The 20513-nt window shown below is 44.4% G+C and overlaps 1 protein-coding gene across 2 annotated transcripts in view; it reads right to left on the bottom strand.

The window, feature by feature from the left end:
• Positions 1 to 17283, bottom strand: part of LOC143818473 (TRAF family member-associated NF-kappa-B activator-like) — a 61258-nt gene extending 43975 nt beyond the window's left edge. For both annotated transcript variants that reach the window (XM_077299768.1, XM_077299770.1), the window contains exon 1: positions 17068 to 17283. The gene's annotated coding sequence lies outside the window, so the exon portion shown is untranslated. The remainder of the gene's footprint in view (positions 1 to 17067) is intronic.
• Between the last annotated feature and the right edge of the window lie 3230 nt (positions 17284 to 20513).

The following is a 20513-nucleotide window of genomic DNA, read 5'->3' as shown; positions in this document are numbered from 1 at the left end:
AATACTTATTTCCCCCACTGTAACTAACCATAAAATTATATAAAAGGCAAGTAAGGTTACATACATTGGAACCAATTCATCAAAGCAATTATGCCATAATTTTTACACATACAGAGTTACATAAAATGTATAGTCTTTTGGCATTTTCACAACAGTTTCACCTAGCTTCACAAAAATGGGTGAAGCAGGGGCAGGGCTGGGGTGTGATGTCACAGCTAATCTAATTCATTACAAGCTGTGGCATGCCTTACACCAGAAATCATACTTCATTCTCAAACTGGAGTAAGATTTGTGGTGAGGAACTGTCATGATCCAGATCGGGTTTTGAGTCCTGTTTTCCCATTTTCCCGGTCTGGTCATGTCAAGAGTTAACCTTTCTCAGTCTCTGTCTGGGTTCAGGTTGGCTATTTATCACTGCTGCTTCCTGCAGGCAATGTCAGTTATAGTTTTTGCCTAGTGTTGCTGTAGCTGACTCTGATTGCTCTGCTTTGTCCTGCGCTTTGCTGTCTGAACCCGTGTCTCTGTTTTTTTCCTATTCCCATCTTGACTCCGTGTTTCCCTTTAATGTGCTGACTCCCTGGTTTTGACTTGGTTTGTATCCTGACCTGCTTCTGTCTTTTGGCTTATCCGCTGTTAACTGTTACTGACTCCCTGGCTTGTCTCTGACCGTGAGTTTTCTTATTCCTTTGGTACTGCGCTACAGCCTAGGATTTTACCCAGCTTGTTTGACTATTCTGCTGCCACCTGTGGTAGCCTCACTAGTGCACTGCAGGCCAGTTCTCTAGAGGTGCAGTCCTGCTTCCACTCTACTGCCATCTAGTGGACATGGAGAACCACATAGAAGACGACCAAACTGGGTGCTAATACAAAAACATCTTTATTACTAATCAACATTAACAAGTTTTTAAAAAAGCCTAATTAGGCTCAAGACAAAAGACAGAACAAGGTGCAGTAATGGTGGCAATTACCCCATCCAGTCGCCACTGTGCCTGGAAAACGTGCGGACCAGTATCCTAAGGCTACCCTCTCCAGAAATGCATGGAATCTATATCACATATGTCACTCCCCCATGGAGTGGTGCTCGTGTGGGACCGGTCCGGGCTTCCTTCCAAACATCCCCCTGTCTACAGGTAAACTCCCGGCCGCAGTTGCGGCGACTAGTCCTGGTTTTTTCCGGGCATTTACATGGCGAGTCGTGCGGTCTTAGAGGACCATGGGGGAGTGACATATGTGATATAGATTCCATGCATTTCTGGAGAGGGTAGCCTTAGGTTACTGGTCCGCACGTTTTCCAGGCACAGTGGCGACTGGATGGGGTAATTGCCACCATTACTGCACCTTGTTCTGTCTTTTGTCTTGAGCCTAATTAGGCTTTTTTAAAAACTTGTTAATGTTGATTAGTAATAAAGATGTTTTTGTATTAGCACCCAGTTTGGTCGTCTTCTATGTGGTTCTCCACATTCCCGTCTTATGTAATGCTATACGACTGGGTTTATATATATCCATTATAGGGCAATATTAATGTTTATGTAGATTTCGATAATGTTGCCATTTAATACCTTTATCTCTCTGCCATCTAGTGGAGCCTGCACCTACCGGCATTGCAGCAGTGTGATATTATAACTGAACAAAAAAACCAAAAACAACAAGGATCCCTAAAATATAACTTTTAATAAATAAAGCTAAAATCTATTTGTTCCAAATTTGAAAAACATTGGTGTATAAATCTATAACAATATTAACACAGGAATGTACACGATGGGGACTGTCAGACCCTGTCAGGTGCCTACTGGTCCCTACCTGACAGCGGAGGTTGGCACCCTAAGTTTCAGCGGTAGGCGCCCCCACTCCACGACGGCTGGCCCTGATAGCCCTATACACACCCTGCGATTCCTAAAAAACATCCAAGTGTAATCAATACCCAAAAATGAAAAAAATATAAAAAATCAGAAAAATGGGAAAAATAAACAAGAAAAAATTAAAAAAACTGAACACAGCAAAAAAAAATAAAAAATTAGTTAATTACCCCAAACAACACCCCTAATAGGGAATAGTAGACAAATATAGTAACTCATTGGGTAGAAACACAATACCAATATCTCGTTTATCCAAAATATAAAATGAAAAAAGGGGCCACTCCAACTGATTCACATGATGTTTAAATCAGCCCTATGGTCACATATATCCAACATTTCAACTGGCAAAATGACCAATGGTATATGGATACTCCTAATGGAGTGGTGACCCTAAAAGTAAAAATAACAATAGCAAAGCATCCCAAGAGGGGGCCCAGAGCATAATGTCAACCACAGCCATATACATAACACTCCATTATGACAGTCCCCATCGTGTACACTCCTGTGTTAATATTGTTATAGATTTATACACCAATGTTTTTCAAATTTGGAACAAATAGATTTTAGCTTTATTTATTAAAAGTTATATTTTAGGGATCCTTGTTGTTTTTGCTTTTTTTGTTCTAGTCTAGGATCCTAATTGGATAGTGCTTTGGCGGTCTAGTGCTGATATTATAACTGACCAGAAACAGACAGGTTTTTTTCTCTGCTCTGCTTTCTATGTATCTGCTCCATACCTTGGCAGATCAAATGACTAGTTTGACACAAATGATGCAGGATCTGTCTGTGGAACATAGGACCTTGGCCACGTCTCATAACCACCTGCAAAGAGAGCTTTCTGACATGGTAAAATCTTTGCAGGGATCTTCTTCCCAGTCTGTCTGTAAGCACTCTGACACTGTTGAGGTCTCATTGCACTCTCTTGAACCTATGGTCAGGCTCCCAGATACCTTCTCTGGGGAAAAGGAGAGATTCCGTACGTTTAAGGACAGTTGCAAGCTATTGTTTTCTCTTAGACCCTGATCTTCCGGAGATGAGAGTCAGCGAGTGGGGATAATCATTTCCTTACTTCGGGAGGGACCTCAATAGTGGGCCTCTCTTTACCTGCTGCTGACCCTGAATGTATGTCTGTGGACAGGTTCTTTGAGGCTCTAGGACTTATTTTTGATGAGCCTGACCGGGCGAGAGTGGCAGAGGACACAAACATGAGTCTCTTTCAGGGTAAGCTCTCGGCTGCATAGTATAGCTCTGATTTCCGTTGATGGTCCACTGAAGTGTCTTGGGTTGACTGTGCGCTGAGATGTCAGTTCAGGAGAGGACGGTTGGATCACCTGAAGGACGCTCTGGCTCTCCATCCACCACCCAGCTCTTTGGAGGAGGCTATGACTCAGGCTATCCGTATGGATCGGAGGCTTTTGGAGAGGTGTTACACAGCGAGAGATTCCTTTGCTCCTCGCTAATCCCATTGTTTTGCCACTGTCTGAACCTATGGAGGTGGGGGCCACCAACCTCAAGGAGAAGGAGAGGAGACAGCGATGTGAAGGAAAGCTGTGTTTTTACTGCGGAGATCCCGGACATTGAAAAAAGGAGTGTTCCTCCTGCCCACCGAATAACAAGCCGCTGAGTCTGGGTGATTGTCAAGGAGGTCACCCAAACTCTCAGATACCTTTTTCCTCATTCTCTAAAGTATTGTTTGAAGTGGAACTTAGTTGTGGGAGTTGCTTCACGCCCACTTCTGCCTTCGTTGACTGCGGTTCATCCATGAACTTTATTGACTCTGACTTGGTGACCAAGTGTAAGTTAGGGACAGTTAGGCTGGAGATTCCTATTCATATTATTGCCATTGACAAAACACCACTGGCTAAGAATGTCATTAAATTTGTCTCGGAGGAGTTTCTCCTTAAAGTAGGTTCCTTGCACCAGGAATGTATTTCATGTTTTGTTCTGGACAACCTGCCTACAGGACTGGTGTTGGGGTTCGTCTGGTTACAGTTACATAACCTTGTGATAGATTGGGAATCTCTGGACATTGTCAAATGGGGTCCTAATTGTGTCAAAAATTGCCTTACTACAGTACTTGTATCATAAGTTATTCTGGAAGGTATTCCAGAGTACCTAATGGATTTTGAGGATGTTTTTTTCCGAAAAGGAGGCCCAGGTCTTACCACCACACCGTCCTTTTGACTGTACTATTAATCTGGTTCCTGGTGCTAAACTGCCCAAGGCCCGTTTGTACAATCTCTCTGGCCCAGAGCGAACCGCTATGAAGGAGTGTATTTCTGAAAGCCTACGTAAAGGCCACATCTGTCCCTCTGTCTCTACTGTGGCAGCTGGATTATTTTTTGTAAAAAAAAAAGATGGTGGTCTGCCCCGTGCCTCGATTTTCAGGAATTAAATAAGATCACAGTGAGAAATACCTATCCCCTTCAGCTCATCCCTGATTTGTACAATCAATTATCGGGGGCCAAATGGTTTTCTAAATCGGACCTCAGGGGAGCATATAATCTAATCCGTGTTCAGGAGGGGGATGAGTGGAAAACGGCATTTCTCACTTCTGAAGGGTTATTTGAGAATTTGATTATGCCCTTTGGTCTCACTAATGTGCCAGCTGTTTTTCAGAATTTTATCAACCATGTATTTTCTGATTTTATTGGGTGCTTTATGGTGGTATATTTAGATGATATCCTTGTGTTTTCATCTAACAAACAAGTTCACATGGCTCAACTACGTGCGGTTCTCCAGAGGTTATGGGAAAACTCGCTCTTTGCAAAACCTGAAAAATGCACATTTTGTGTCCAAGAATTGTTCTTTCTGGGGTTCATTCTGTCTGACAAGGGGTTTTGTATGGGCCCTGGGAAGGTATGGGCCATTGTGGATTGGATGCAACCCAGAGACTTAAAGGGTCTTCAACGTTTCCTGGGGTTTGCAAGCTATTATAGGAAATTCATTAAGGGGTTTTCACAGGTGGTCAAGCCCCTCACTGATCTGACTCGTAAGGGGGCTGATCTCAAAAACTGGTCAGCTCCGGGTGTGGAGGTGTTTGCTTTATTAAAGAAATGCTTTATGTCTGCCCCTGTTTTGGTCCAGCCTTATCTGTCTGAACCGTTCATCATTGAGGTGTATGCGTCGGTTGTGGGGGTGGGGACGGTGCTATCCCAAGGACCCGACACTTTGACTAACCTGAAGCCCTGTGCCTTCTTCTCGAAAAAATTCTCTCCTGCTGAGAGAAATTACAATGTTGGGAATCAGGAGCTTTTAGCTATCAAGATGGCCTTTGAAGAATGGAGGCACTTTTTGGAGGGGTTGTTCATCGGTTCACGGTGATTACGGACCACAAGAATCTGCCTTATATTGAGTTGGCCAAACATTTGACTCCCAGAGGGGAGGTGGTTGCTTTTTTTCATGCTTAAATTTTTCTATCACCTTTCGGCCTGGTTCCATGAATGTCAAGGCGGATGCCCTATCTGGCAGCTTGGATCCGATATCACCTCCTGAACCTCCTTCCTCCATTCCTCAGCATGGGGTGGTTGTGACAGCAGTGTCCTCAGAATTGGAGTGGGAGATTCGTCTCTTGATCCTCCGTCTTTGCCTGACAGCAAACTCTTTGCCTTGTTCAGTACCGGTTGAGGGTGCTCCAGGAATTCCAAGATTCTGCTCTTAGCGGGCATCCTGGAAACTCGGCCACTCGTATAGCTATTGCTAGGCTGTTTTGGTGGACCTCTATGGCTTCTGATGTCACCATGTTCATGCCTTCCTGTGATACTTGTGCCCATGCAAAAAGCTATCATAACCTGCGGGGAATTGGTGCTATTGCCAATTCCGGATAGACCTTGGACTCATTTGTCCATGGACTTTATCACTGATCTCCCTCCTTCCAATGGCAAAACTGTGGTCTGGGTGGTGGTGGATAGATTCCGTAAACAGGCGCATTTTGTTCTTTTGGCGGGACTGCCTAATGCTGAAACACTTTCTAGGTTTTTTGTTGAGCATGTGGTGCGATTGCATGGTGTGCCTTTGAATGTGGTTTCAGATAGGGTGGTACAATTTGTGTCCAAATTTTGGAGGGCTTTTTTAAAAAGGTTAGGTATTACTTTGGCATTCTCCTCGGTCTATCATCTCGAAACCAATGGTCAGATGGAGAGGACCAATCAGTTTCTAGAACAAATTTAGCGGTGTCTTGCCACGTCCCAGCAGGATGATTGATGTTCTTTGTTACCAGTGGCTGAGTTTGCCTTTAATAGTTGTATTAATCAGTCCATGGGCACCTCTCCGCTCTTTTTTAATTATGGCTTTCACCCCATTTTGGTGAGTTTTGCAGGATGGACTCAGGGAGTCCAGGTGCAGATTCGGCCATTCAGCGGCTGAGGGACGTATGGAGAGAGGTCCAGAGGAACATTGGGAAAGCTCAAGGCAAACATAAACGGTTTGCGGATAAGTGACGATGTACAGGACCCATATTCCTGGTGAGAGATAAAGTTTGGGTGCCTACCAAGAACATTCAGCTGAAAGATCCTTCCGCTAAGCTAGGTGCCAGGTTTATAGGTCCTTATGAGGTAATTGAGGTTGTCAATCCAGTTGCCTTTCACTTACATCCAAGTACGTTGCTTCGGATCCCCAATGTGTTCTATAAGTCTCTCCTAAAGCCATTTGTACCTTCCTCTGATGGGGCTTCATCCCCTCCGCCTCTGGTTTGTGTGGATAGGCAGATGGAGTATGAGGTGGAACGGATTGTGGATTCGCACATGGTCTGCAGTTCGCTGTAGTATTTGGTCCATTGGAGGGGTTACGATCCTGAGGATTGATCCTGGGTCCCGGCGTGATGGGTTCATGCTGATCGATTGGTTCAGGTATTTCATGCACAGTATCCTGGGAAACCTGGGGGTCCGGTGGCCCCCTTGAAAGGAGGGTACTGTCATGATCCAGACCGGGTTTTGAGACCTGCTTTTCGTTTTTCCCGGTCTGGTCATGTCAAGAGTTAATCTTTCCCAGCCTCTGTCTTGGTTCAGGTTGGCTATTTATTGCTGCTGCTTCCTGCAAGCGATGTCAGTTATAATTTTTGCCTAGTGCTGCTGTAGCTGACTCTGATTGCTCTGATTTGTCCTGCTGCATTTGCTGTCTGAAACTGTGCCCCTATGTTTTCCCCTATTCCCGTCTTGACTCCGTCTTTCCCTTTGTTGTGCTGATTTCCTGGTTTTGACTTGGCTTGTATCCTGACCTGCTTCTGTCTTTTATCTTTTGGCTTATCCACTCCTGACCGTTACTGACTCCCTGGCTTGTCTCGGACCATGTGTTTGCTTATTCTTTTTGTACTGCGCTACAGTCTAGTATTTGACATGGCCTGGTCCAGCTTCAGCGGGAACTGGGTGTCACCTGGCAAGTGGTAATTCCAGAAGTTATCCAAGGTGGCCACTTATTTGCTGTTATTCAAGGTGGCCACAGAGGCACATGAAAGAGGAGCTCACTTCGGCCAAGAGAAAACTTTTCAGTGGCTGTAAAGATTAGTTTATCATCCATGGCTGAAGGCCGTAGTGGAAGAGACCTGCAGGCTATGTCAAAGTTGTGAGTTAGCGAAACCTCCAGAACAAAGGGCTCCCACACAAACCATAGTGACTTCTGCCCCTCTGGAAGTGCTGATGATAGACTATCTGACTATTGGGCCGGCTTATCAAGGATATGACCATTGCCTGGTAATGACCAAGTGATCAGACTGCTGAATTCGCTGCACATGCCATTTGTATAAATTTCATTCAAGTGTACGGCTGTCCGAAGTGAATCCACTCAGATCAGGGTGCCTGTGTTCTTGGAAAAGTGATGGAAGAGCTACACCATCTGTACCAAATCAATAAATCTCGCAAAACACCTTACCACCCTCAGGGAAATGGGACTTGTGAATGTTTCAACCGTACCCTAATCCAGATGTTGAGAACACTGGAGGAAGACTGAAAGGCCCCATGGCCTGAGTTCGTGGCTGAGCTAGTGTGGGTATACAACAACCGAATCGACCGACCCACTGGTTATACTCCATATACTCTGCTGTGTTGCCACCCAGGGAAAGATATTACCGAGCTGGAACTAGATCCAGAGGAGGACTACCTGCGGACGGGTATGTCCACCTGGGTCCGAGAACATCGTCAACGCCTGCAGACTCTACATCGACTGGTGCAGACCAGATTGCAAGAACTGGAACATTCAGAAATAGCTCCTCTGCGAGGGACAGCTCTCCAAGCTGGGGACCGCATTTTAGTTCGAGATAAACGTCCTCGAGTTAAACTGGAAAATTGGTGGGAAAAGAACCTGTATCAGGTAAAACAGAGAATTAACTCTGAAGGGCCCATCTACAAGATTCAGCCTGAAGAAGAAGAGAACGTTTCCACTAGAATTGTTCACCGGAATATGCTACAACCCTGTCTGTCAAAAGATCCTGATCAAATGGAGGAGAAGCAAGATGCTCCTGAGGCACCACCGCTGATTATAGTAGATTATGAAGAGGAAGAATACCCCGTACAGCCGCCTAAAGGTTTAAGGGAGAGACAAGGGCCTGAAGCTCCTGAAATATCTGTCCTGGGGAAGCAGGCGTGTCCCCGCCCTCACTTATGCAGCCTGACTCGACCACCCAATGCTACTCGGCTACTCCTTCTGACTTACGGCGCTCCAGACGAACAACAGCCGGAATATCCCGTAATCGATACAATCAGGAACAATTTATTTGGCAACAACTCATACAAGGGATAGAATAGTGTCAACGTGTATTACAAGAACTCTCGCCCGTGAAATGGCAAGCAAAAGGAGAGGGGGAGTGTAGGAAGATGGACCGGACCGGGGGTATCTCTCTGGTGCCGGTGCCGGAACTGTCGGGTTGTCACCATTGTTCCCGGGGGGAGAGCTTTCTGGCCTGGACGGACCTCTGACCTTAACAGCAGGGGGCGTGTCAGGCATAAAAGGGGCTGTGCACAGGAAAGCGGGACCCTTGGCGTGAAGGAAGAGTGTGCGGCAGGGGAAGGTTGGTGCTCTGCTCTGTGTGAGGTGTGGTAGCGCAGGCTCGTGCGGTATTCCCCCGGCCTTTGCACAGATGGGCTGTGAGCAGCAGTTGGCTGTGTACCCGCTTCTTCCCGTGACTGAGAAGCTGACCCGCACTGTCCTGCTAATTGCCGCTAGCGTGCGGCCTAAGGCTGAATGGGTAACCCCTTCAAAGACTGAACGGGTGATCCATACAGAGCCAGGTAGGTTCTTCCCCACTTACAATTCCGAACTGAGTCACACTCCGGCGGTACCACAGACTGTGCCACTTCACACAGGATGAACCGTGAACACAGGACCCTGCCTAGGACAAGCCGGATACGCCGCCTCCGTCAGGAGCTGGATCCTTAACATCTTCAGGACCACGCCATAGACTTCACATGCCACGTGTGCGGGCGCCACCGTGGGATTGCAAGCCTCAACAGCCAGGAGATCAACATACTGATAAGTTTGTTTCATTAATTGTTGTTCCTTTCTGTTCTTCATTTTCAACACCCCCTTGCTTAATCCTTTATCTCCCTTTGTGGAGTATCCCCTATTATAAATCCATTAACTCTTGCTCTGCCTCAGACCGTTACTGCATCCTGCGTTTCCTGCGATTCTACAGTCCAACCACCAAAAAAAGCAGAGTGGAGCACTAAGCAGACCCATGGAAAATGAACGTAATAATTTTCGGACATGTACACTCCTGATCCATTCAAATAAGGATAAGATGAAAAAGTGCCCCATTCTCCTGATCAGTGTGGATCCCTGAAGTCAGACCCCTAATGATCTATAAGTTATTACCCGTCCAATAGATAGGTGATAATACAGTATATCTTCACTGGACGACCCCTTTAAGTTTAGTTTCTACTAAATACCATTTTAAAATATACAGCTCTGTCAAAAATTAAGAGACCACCACATCAAAACCCTGTCATGGGCAGCCCAATCTCCAGACCTGAATCCTATTGAAAACCTCTGGAATGTAATCAAGAGGATGATGGATAGTCACAATCCATCAAACAAAGAAGAACTGTGTCATGCCCTCAGCCGCAGGCCCTGTCTCCACTGCGCAGGGAGACCGGCACCTATCACGCAGCTCCACTGGTACTACTCACCCTGTCCGTGGCTCCAGTCGATCAGCGTCTCCTTTCTCTGCTAAGAACCTGCATCCTCTGGCAGGCCTCCTGGAAATGCTCGCTTCCTGCACATACTTAAAACTGCAAGGCATCAGTTCTCTATTAGGGCTGTCTGTGCTGTGATGCTCTGTGCATAAAAGGCATCCTCCCCTTAAGCGTGGTGCCTGGGCAATGTGTTCATTCTCTGGGATTGTTTCCTCAGCTTCAGGCCACGCTCTGCACTATACGGATGTCTTTTCACAGAATCCACTTCTGGCGATCCCTCTGGTCACTCCGGTTCCCACTCCAAGCTGACTTAGCCTCTCCTCACGGAACCCTCCAGATACTGCTACCAGGGGGTTCAGCCTTTCTGGGATTTCATGAAGCTTCCGGGATTCCACCAGCAGAGCCAAGTATTCCACAGTGTTTCTAGTCTGTCAATATGGGTCATCCCCTGGTCCTGGATTCGCGGCATTCAGGCCACCTGGTGTTGTGACGAGGAAATCCCTGTATAGGGGTACACCTTGCTCGGTGCTCCACTACGTGTTAAAGTGCCGTGATCCAGAGGTTCCTTCCCTCTGTCACCTTTTTCCCTTTTTGTTTAACCTTGTTAATAAATATCTTTTGGTTTATGAGATCCACTCTCCTGTCTTTGGAGTATCGGTTGTACAGCCGCCACTGCACCATCAGTTGTCTAGTGAGTCCACTATACATTATCACGCCCTGTGGGCGTTACAAACTGCTTAAATTTTTGACCCAGAAGCAGTGTGAAAGACTGGTGGAAAGCATGCCAAGACGCATGAAAGCTGTGACTAAAAATCATGGTATTCCACAAAATATTGATTTCTGAACTCCTCCTGAGTCCTGAGTTAAAATATTAGTATTGTTGTTTCCAAATGATTATGAACTTGTTTTCTTTGCATTATTTGGGGTCTGAAAGCACTGGGTATTTTTTGAAATTTTGACCACTTCTCCTGTTCAGAAAAAAATACAAAATGTATTGCTTGGAAATTCGGAGACATGTTGTCAGTAGTTTATAGAATAAAAGAACAATTTACATTTTACTCAAAAATATACCTATAAAAAATGGAAAAACAGGCAAAACATTTGGACAGAAATTTTAGAGGTCTCCTTTATCCATTAGTACCGGTTAGCACTTTCTACTTCATCCTAAGTATGTGGATAAAATTAAGCTTGTGGAGGGTAGGGATAAAGAACAAAGCCACAACCTAGCCTCCTTACTTAAGGTACCTTCACACGAAGCGACGCTGCAGCGATAGCGACAACGATGCCGATCGCTGCAGCGTCGCTGTTTGATCGCTGGAGAGCTGTCACACAGACCGCTCTCCAGCGACCAACTATGCCGAGGTCCCCGGGTAACCAGGGTAAACATCGGGTTGCTAAGCGCAGGGCCGCGCTTAGTAACCCGATGTTTACCCTGGTTACCAGCGTAAAAGTAAAAAAAACAAACAGTACATGCTCACCTGCTCGTCCTCCAGTGTCTGCTTCCTGACACTGACTGAGCTCCGGCCCTAACAGCACAGCGGTGACGTCACCGCTGTGCTTTCACTTTCGGGCCGGTGCTCAGTCAGTGTCAGGAAGCAGACGCTGGAGGACGAGCAGGTGAGCATGTACTGTTTGTTTTTTTTACTTTTACGCTGGTAACCAGGGTAAACATCGGGTTACTAAGCGCGGCCCTGCGCTTGGTAACCCGATGTTTACCCTGGTTACCAGTGTAAAACATCGCTGGTATCGTTGCTTTTGCTTTCAAACACAACGATACACGGCGATCGGACGACCAAATAAAGTTCTGGACTTTATTCAGCGACCAGCGACATCACAGCAGGATCCTGATCGCTGCTGCGTGTCAAACGAAACGATATCGCTAGCCAGGACGCTGCAACGTCACGGATCGCTAGCGATGTCGTTTCGTGTGAAGGTACCTTAAGTCAGTGGGACAATAAGGCCTGGGACAGGAAGCTCTAATGATAAGGCTTGTTCACAACTGGCAGAACCACTTAGATTTTCCATCCAGATTTTTTTTTTACCAGAAAATCCACAGCAGAATACAATAGCTGCCAAGTAGATGAGATATGAACAAATTCCATCCATGTAGTGCCAGGATTTCCATGCAGAAGTTGTCCTAAGGTACAGATTTTTAAATTGAGAGTATGTAATTTCTTATATGAATTGAGCATGGTTTTGGTTTAATAGTTTTCAACTATTGTAAATTTTGCTGCTGATTATTTTAGAAAAATATGCAAGTATATTTTACAATGCTTAAAATCAAAGGCCACAGAGGTCAGATGGAAAAACCAACATTGCAGGAGGCTGGATAACACAGAGAACAGCAAGGGAATCACCAGGGGAGGCTCTGAAGTACTGAGATCTTCTGCACGGACATAAAATGAAAATTAGAAGTCAAATCTGTAAAATGGGGAGGATTTGCCGATAATTTATTTAACAGTATCGCGATTTATATATACAGTTTTTGCTATTTTTTTGGATCTGATGCTTGTGAACTTACCTATCATCCAGCCATGGCAACAGTATATAACATGATTTCATGTAACGCAGGGTCATTACAGAAATAAAGCAAAATACTCACAAAACTGCTCAAGTTTGATTTACATTTGACCTAAATCACAAAGCTTTTTGGTTGAAATTTTTGGGTGGTTTTCTCTTTATGTAATTTTTTTATTTCTTCATATACTCAGTGCAGCAGATTTTATGTTACTGTAGAATTGTTTATTGTTGCTGTGTCAGTTCCTCTTCAGTCAGATAAGGGATGGTAGATATGTGTAAGAGCTTCCACGGTAGGAAGGTAAAGAGGAAGTAATGTGAAATATTCCAAAAGCTTTAATGCAAAAGAAAATTCCGAAAAAAAACAAGTAAAAAAAAAAAATAAAATAAAAAGAATAAAAAATGAATGCTCACATACTACTAAAGAAGACATTTAGTTTTAAAAGTTGGCCAAGATAAAAGTTTAATATTTGCCACACAAACGTTTTTGGTTCATCTTTGGATGTTGTTCTCCATTTATATGGTGCATCCTGAGAGCTGCATCCTGGCTAAGGCCACATTCACACGTTCTGTATTTGGTCAGTATTTTACCTCAGTATTTGTAAGCCAAAACCAGGAGTGGAACAATCAGAGGAAAAGTTTCATAGAAACATATGCACCACTTCTGTATTTATCACCCACTCCTGGTTTTGGCTTACAAATACTGAGGTAAAATACTGACCAAATACTGACATTATTATTAGTGGATAAGTATACAGTAGATTGGATGACAAAGAAAAAACTTCTATGCGTTTCAGGTGCTCATCATGACTAAGGTAGTTTTATACTTATACACTAATAAAAAAGATTGCATGATCGTGGAACTGGATGACATTTTTTTCCAACTTGAATATACCTTTTTCTGAACTTTGGGGTTATACTAATCACAAGATGTCCTGCTAGTTGAACTCTTACTTAGGGTATGTTTCCACTGGGCGTATTACATCAGGATTTGCTGCAGATTGGACACTGCATACAGCCGCAGCGTCCAATCCGCAGCATCCAGATGTTACAGGATAGTGGAGGGGATTTTATGAAATCCTGTCTCTACTATGTGCGCAGGGCCGCATCCGGCGGCCCTGCGTATCCGGACATGTGGCGCGTCTTTATAGACCGCAGCATGTCTATTTATCTTGCGGAGACGCTCCGTCTCCGCAAGATAATTACCTCAGTCAATGAATACGATGCGGTGATTCTGCATGTGCTCAATGAACACATCTGGAATCACCGGGCGTACAACAGGGGCGGCGCTTTGGGCGGAGCGGGGTATCCGCTGCATCCAAAGCGCTGGGTTTCCTGAACGTGGAAACATACCCTTCTAATCTATTGGCAAATCAAGTAACAAGGGTTCAATACCTCTGCAGCGCCACTACAGGAGAAATTAGGCATTACACAGCTCCCAATGAAATTTTTGGGCTGTCTGTTTAACTCATGGACATGATACTGTACGTCCACGTCAGAAATGCTCTTTGTTCCACTGGCTAATAAATGAATGCTGAATTCACTAATAAGGTATCAAAATGGCGCTTTTATCTATGACACAGGTGTATAATTCTATATGGGAGCTTACAGTTGTACAATTAAATGTTTATTTTAGGTAATGAGAGATGATTTTTGTATTTTGTAAATCCATGACATTTTCTCATTTCATTCTACAGCAGTCAGTGAAATTAATTTTTGCAATAATGGTGAATCCACTGGTGATCGCAATCACAATATGGAGCTGGCACAGGATATTGTCACACAAAAATCAAGTACTCACATAGCTATGTTAAAGGAAGAATAAAAAAGTTATTGCATTTGGAAGAGGGGAGGTAAAAACAAAAGCGCAAAGATAAAAAAAATTGCCCAGGTTTTAAAATGTTTGTCGTCTTTCAATTAAATTTCTCCCCAATTGCTATAAAGAAAAAAACACGCTATATTCACCTTTCCCAGGTCTACAGTTCTTCAAAAGCATAACAGCCAATCAATGAGCTCAGCACCTCTGAATGGGGCATTCTATCTATACAGGAACGCCCCACTAGAGCCACGGAGCTTACTGATTGGCTGTCCTGCTGTCAAGGTGGAGTCAGAACCACACCCAATGCCAACGTAATAAAAAAACTTGGTACTAAAAATGTATCGTGCCAATGCCATAGACCCTGCGCCAGAACACATGGTTTATTCATCAAGTCAGAATATATAACAGGTTATCCTATTAAGCCTAACCGCTACACCGGACTACATTTCCCCGGTCTGTTTATCAGACCCACGGCACTGGTAACTTTCCCTGTACTAGGATACGTGGTTCCCTAAACAAGCAGCATACGGTTTCTGATGAAGGTCTACACCTAGAGCGAAAACTTTAATTGATCACTGTATGCAAAATAAATTGGAACCTTTTTTTCAACACAATACATTTTGAGTGCCGAGTTATTTACTTATATTGATTTTGGGATGGATGCCCTACTTGAGCACCTATTCTAATGACTTTATGAGTGCCGTATACAATCCATTGCCACATCCAATGCCAGTCACCAAGACCTGCAGTGGATATCCGGCGGTGGACCCAGGAAGGAGAGTTGTTTTTTTTTTCTCTTTTTATAGCAAACTGTAGCTAGGGTAGAAATTTTATTGAAAGGAACAATCCAAATGGTATCAATATATAGCATATATACAGTTATATGAAAAAGTTAGGGCACCCCTATTAATCTTAAGCTTAATGTTTTATAAAAATTGTTTTTTTTGCAACAGCTATTTCAGTTTCATATATCTAATAACTGTTGGACACAGTAATGTTTCTGCCTTGAAATGAGGTTTATTCTACTAACAGAAAATGTGCAATCTGCATTTAAACAAAATTTGACAGGTGCATAAGTATGGGCACCTCACCAGAAAAGTGACATTAATATTTAGTAGATCCTCCTTTTGCAAAAATAACAGCCTCTAGTTGCTTCCTGTAGCTTTTAATGAGTTCCTGGATCCTGGATGAAGGTATTTTTGACCATTCCTCTTTACAAAACAATTCCAGTTCAGTTAAGTTTGATGGTCGCCGAGCATGGACAGCCCTCTTCAAATGATCCCACAGATGTTCAATGATATTCAGGTCTGGGGACTGGGATGGCCATTCCAGAACAGTGTAATTGTTCCACTGCATGAATGCCTGAGTAGATTTGGAGCGGTGTTTTGGATCATTGTCTTGCTGAAAGATCCATCCCCTGCGTAACTTCAACTTTGTCACTGATTCGTGAACATTATTGTCAAGAATCTGCTGATACTGAGAGGAATCCATGCGTCCCTCAACTTTAACAAAATTCCCGATGTCGGCATTGGCCACACAGCCCCAAAGCATGATGGAACCTCCACCAAATTTTACTGTGGGTAGCAAGTGTTTTTCTTGGAATGCTGTGTTTTTTGGCCGCCATGCATAACGCCTTTTTGTATGACTAAACAACTCAATCTTGGTTTTATCAGTCCACAGGACCTTCTTCCAAAAAGAAATTGGCTTCTCCAAATGTGCTTTTGCATACCTCAGCCGACTCTGTTTGTGGCGTGCTTGCAGAAATGGCTTCTTTCGCATCACTCTCCCATACAGCTTCTCCTTGTGCAAAGTGCGTTGCATAGTTGACCGATGCACAGTGACACTATCTGCAGCAAGTTGATGCTGCAGCTCTCTGGAGGTGGTCTGAGGATTGTCCTTGACTGATCTCACCATTCTTCTTCTCTGCCTTTCTGATGTTTTTTTTGGCCTGCCACTTCTGGCCTTAACAAGAACTGTACCTGTGTTCTTCCATTTCCTTACTATGTTCCTCACAGTGGAAATTGACAGGTTAAATCTCTGAGACAGCTTTTTGTATCCTTCCCCTGAACAACTATGTTGAATAATCTTTGTTTTCAGATTATTTGACAGTTGTTTTGAGGAGCCCATGATGCCACTCTTCGGAGGAGATTCAAACAGGAGAACAACTTGCAAGTGGCCACTTTATGTAGCTTTTCTCATGATTGCATACACCTGGCTATGAAGTTCAGAGCTCAATGAGGTTACAAAACAAAAAAAAGTGCTTTAGTAAGTCAGTAAAAAGTAGGTAGGAGTATTTAAAAGTAGAAAATGATAAGGGTGCCCATACTTATGCACCTGTCAAATTTTGTTTGAATGCAGATTGCACATTTTCTGTTAGTACAATAAACCTCATTTCAAGGCAGAAACATTACTGTGTCCAACAGTTATTAGATATATGAAACTGAAATAGCTATTGCAAAAAAAAACAATTTTTATAAAACATTAAGCTTAAGATTAATAGGGGTGCCCAAACTTTTTCATATAAGTGTACATAGGTAGCAAGTTGGCCATATGTGGAGTACTTAACATTACTTATTTCATGTAAACCATCAGCATTTTCCTATCAGCCAAGTAACCTACTAAAATACTTGATCAAGATCATACACTGTGCTACAATCCATTCCCAATGAAAGTTATGACACCCTACCACTGTGTGACAGATAACATAAGTGGAGAACCTAAATTTAGAAAAATATGGATTTCTCACACTTACCATCAAGATCCCAAAACTTCAAATTTTTCAGTTTTGAGTGACCCTGTAAAAATGCTCCAAGAAGCAATTATGATGAGATTCCATGTACAGTTGTGTCCAGGAGCAGCCAAACGAAGAAGACACTTGCAGTAAAATGAATGTGAGGAGATTTTAGGTTTCTCCCTTAGTGCAGCTGTACGTGACCCTTTGCTTGCTGTAAATCTGCTGTTGCAATAGAACCTGTTTTGAGAGCTGTCTGCTTCTCTAAGGGGAAATTCCCAGCTTCATTACACTGAAAATGAAACCTGCAACCCCCACAAAAACAGGAAACATGAAAACTTTCTTGATAACATTGACTTTTGTAATGGATTCACTTAGTGACATAACTAGAGTCTGATGGGCCCCAGTGCAAAATGTTGGACCTGAGCCACCAGCTGCATGATGATCAGATGTATGGGCCCTTATAGGATTCTGGGTCCTATAAAGACATACAAGTTTTGCATTCACCCCCATGTAATAATGCCCCCCACCTTGTAATAATGTCCCCAATTCTGGCCCCTTCCTGTTATAATTTCCCCCATACTTCGCCCCTTCCTGTAATAATGTTCCCTTTAATGGGCCCCTTCCTTGTACAATTTCCACAATAATGAATCCTTTCCTGATGTAATGTTCCCCATCCTGGGCCCTTCCTGGTATAATCTCTACAATTCTGGACCCCTTCCAGTAATAACATCCCCTATCCTGAGCCCCTTTCTGGTGTAATATTCCCAACCCTGGGACCCTTCCAGTAAAAATATTCCCATTCCTGAGACCTTTTCTGATATAATGTCCCTTATCCTGGGCCTCTTCCTGGTAAAATGTTCCCCATCCTTGGCCTCTTCCTGGTATAATGTACGCTGCTGCTCTTCTTACCTTCCTTTGCTTTGATGATGTGCGGAGCCTTGTTCCATAGTTGGCAGTTAACTTAAGCGTGCCCACAATGTGCAGCACACTATTTCACTGCCATGCACCACCCGTGACGGGCAAGCCAGAGTCAGCTGCCGGTTTCAGATTGTCCGGCATCTTGTATTGCAGTGCAGTGAGCTGTCGGGTCTCTGTGCTGCACTAAATTTCATCTGAATGTGCTGAAATAGGTAATGGTGTCAGTGGGCCCCCCTCCTGCACGTGCACAGTCACAGTTATACCCTCTGTAACCACGATCATTACTCCCCTGGATTCTCTCATATCTTCTTCTGATAAGGTAGAATGTTAGATATTAGAGCCAGGAAGAGTTGACAACATGAATGGCAAGTCCACTAGCCAGTGTAAACTGTCAGAGGATGAAATGCAGTGGTTTTCCATATCATCTTAATCGAAACTGGTGACAGTGCTCTGCCAAGGGGCAGAAATCCTTTATTCTTACCTGAGTATTTCTGTACCCCAATCACAGTTTGCTGTCATAAATGACATTTGTTCATTTTACATTCAGGCACAGTACAGCGCTCTAGAAAACATTACAAATGTATCGGAGATTAATTCAAATAATAAAGATGCCCTGTCATTAGATTAATGCTGCTGGGAGCTTGTGCAACATGAATTGGAGCGTTGCTGAGGAATTGCAGCCAGGTACAGTATGTTTTACTCTGAAACACTGCAGCATTTCAGAGAGAATAGTAGTAAAAGGCAGCCGCGTCTCATTGAGTGGTTTGTGTGTATCAGCAGACTTGTGTGATGTGGTCCTGTTGAATTCTTTTTAGTCTGCTCCAGTTGATTGACAGGACAGGTCTCACCCTATGTAAACACATGGTAGAGACCTATCAATCCACTGGAAAGAACTTGGAGGGAAGTCATTAGAGGACATCATCGGACAGGTATGTCCCTACTGTCCCCGTTCAGCTTATAAAGCTTTGTTTTCCCTTCACCTATGACAGCATACCTGAGAGAGGGATCTGCCCAGCCAGGACAAGAAAACTACTGAAATAAAATTGCGGTACCTGTCCCCTGCTTCAGTTGGTTTCCTGTCCTGAACGGTTACCCTCGTGCTGAAACCCAGGAGGGTTGAAGAGTTTGCTATTTTCTTGTACATATCCACTCCTGTCCCGGTACTGGAAGAGCAGGTGGTATGCGTGTGGCTGGCCTTCATGCGATGGGAGCGCCATCCACGGGTCCAGGTAGGGCCTTAGTGTAAGTGCGGACAGCACAGACATTATGCTTTGCATGTCTGAATCTGCTGCACCGCCCTCCATCCTCCATCTTCCGGCCGCAGTCTCCATAATGAATCAGGCTTCCGTTGGTGAGCTCCATTGGCGTCACGGGCAAGGCACACTGGGAATGGGAATGCTCGAGTGTTGTCAGAGTGGCTGAGCCAAAAGCAGGATGGTGGCATCCTGGGCGAGAATGCCCGACGGGACATGTGGGGATTCAGCATGTCCTGGCGAGGGCAGTGTGGAAGGGTTTTTTGGGGGGTCCGGAGGAGGCGGATCTGAGGAGAAGCGTTGTGGATCCCACATAAAAGGAAGGAATGACCACAAGAAGGAGCTTATGTCTAAAAGCTCACTCCATCATGGATAACTTAAGAAGACAGGAGCATCAGCCGAAGCAGCCATTGCAGCAGCATTCACCACTACTGGTGCCCATTCACCAGCACGGGTATGCTAAAGGGAGCAGTCGCTCAAGTGGCAGAAGTGGCAGCCAACCCAGTAAAGGAGTGGAAGATCGCAGGTCTCCTCGGTATCCAGAAGGGAAGTCGCATGTACCCCTGATCAGCCTCTGAATCCAGTACCTTTGATGTGACAGCGGGTTGTGAGTTATGTACGTGAATGTCAACTTTTTTAATAAGGGCCTTTTTCTTGCTTAAATCATTAGGGACCTAGGAAGGCTAGCACCAAGAAGAAAAATAGAGAGTGTGCCCTATGGAAGACCCTGCTGGCAGTCCACTGGCAGAAGTGTCTCTGCTTGGACTGCATCCAGAAAACTATCCTGGATGAGATCCCTAAGTTCGCCTTAGATCTGTGATTAAGGCTGAGTTTGAATGTTCCTTAAAGACCCTGTTAACCCCTTAAGGTTAGGTTCACATTGCATTAACAGCAGCCCGTTCAACACATGCGTTAATGGGCTGCTGTTAAACAAGTGCCTGTAGAAAAGCCACGGAGACACCATCACGTGTTTCTCAATGCAAGCAATGAATAGCCAGGTCTTTCACCGGGAAGGAACAACCACGGGAAGGGCAGCATCCAATAAAGGAAAACCACCTATGCCAAAACATGGTATCCATCCTCAGACAGCTGTTTTGGGGTATTTGCCCCTCATCAGTGTGGAGTAGGAAACTGGCTATTAGTAGCAGTGCCTAGTGAAAAGACTATAGACATAAGGGTGAATGACCTCGGGGAGGTCACATTGCGTTTGCAGAGCCCCTGATGTACCTAAACAGTAGAAACCCCCCACATCTAGATGTGTTGTGAGAACTTTGAACCCACAAGTGTTTCACT

Source organism: Ranitomeya variabilis, chromosome 3, assembly GCF_051348905.1.
Source record: "Ranitomeya variabilis isolate aRanVar5 chromosome 3, aRanVar5.hap1, whole genome shotgun sequence".
NCBI lineage: Eukaryota > Metazoa > Chordata > Amphibia > Anura > Dendrobatidae > Ranitomeya > Ranitomeya variabilis.
This window is presented reverse-complemented; position numbering and strand designations above follow the sequence as displayed.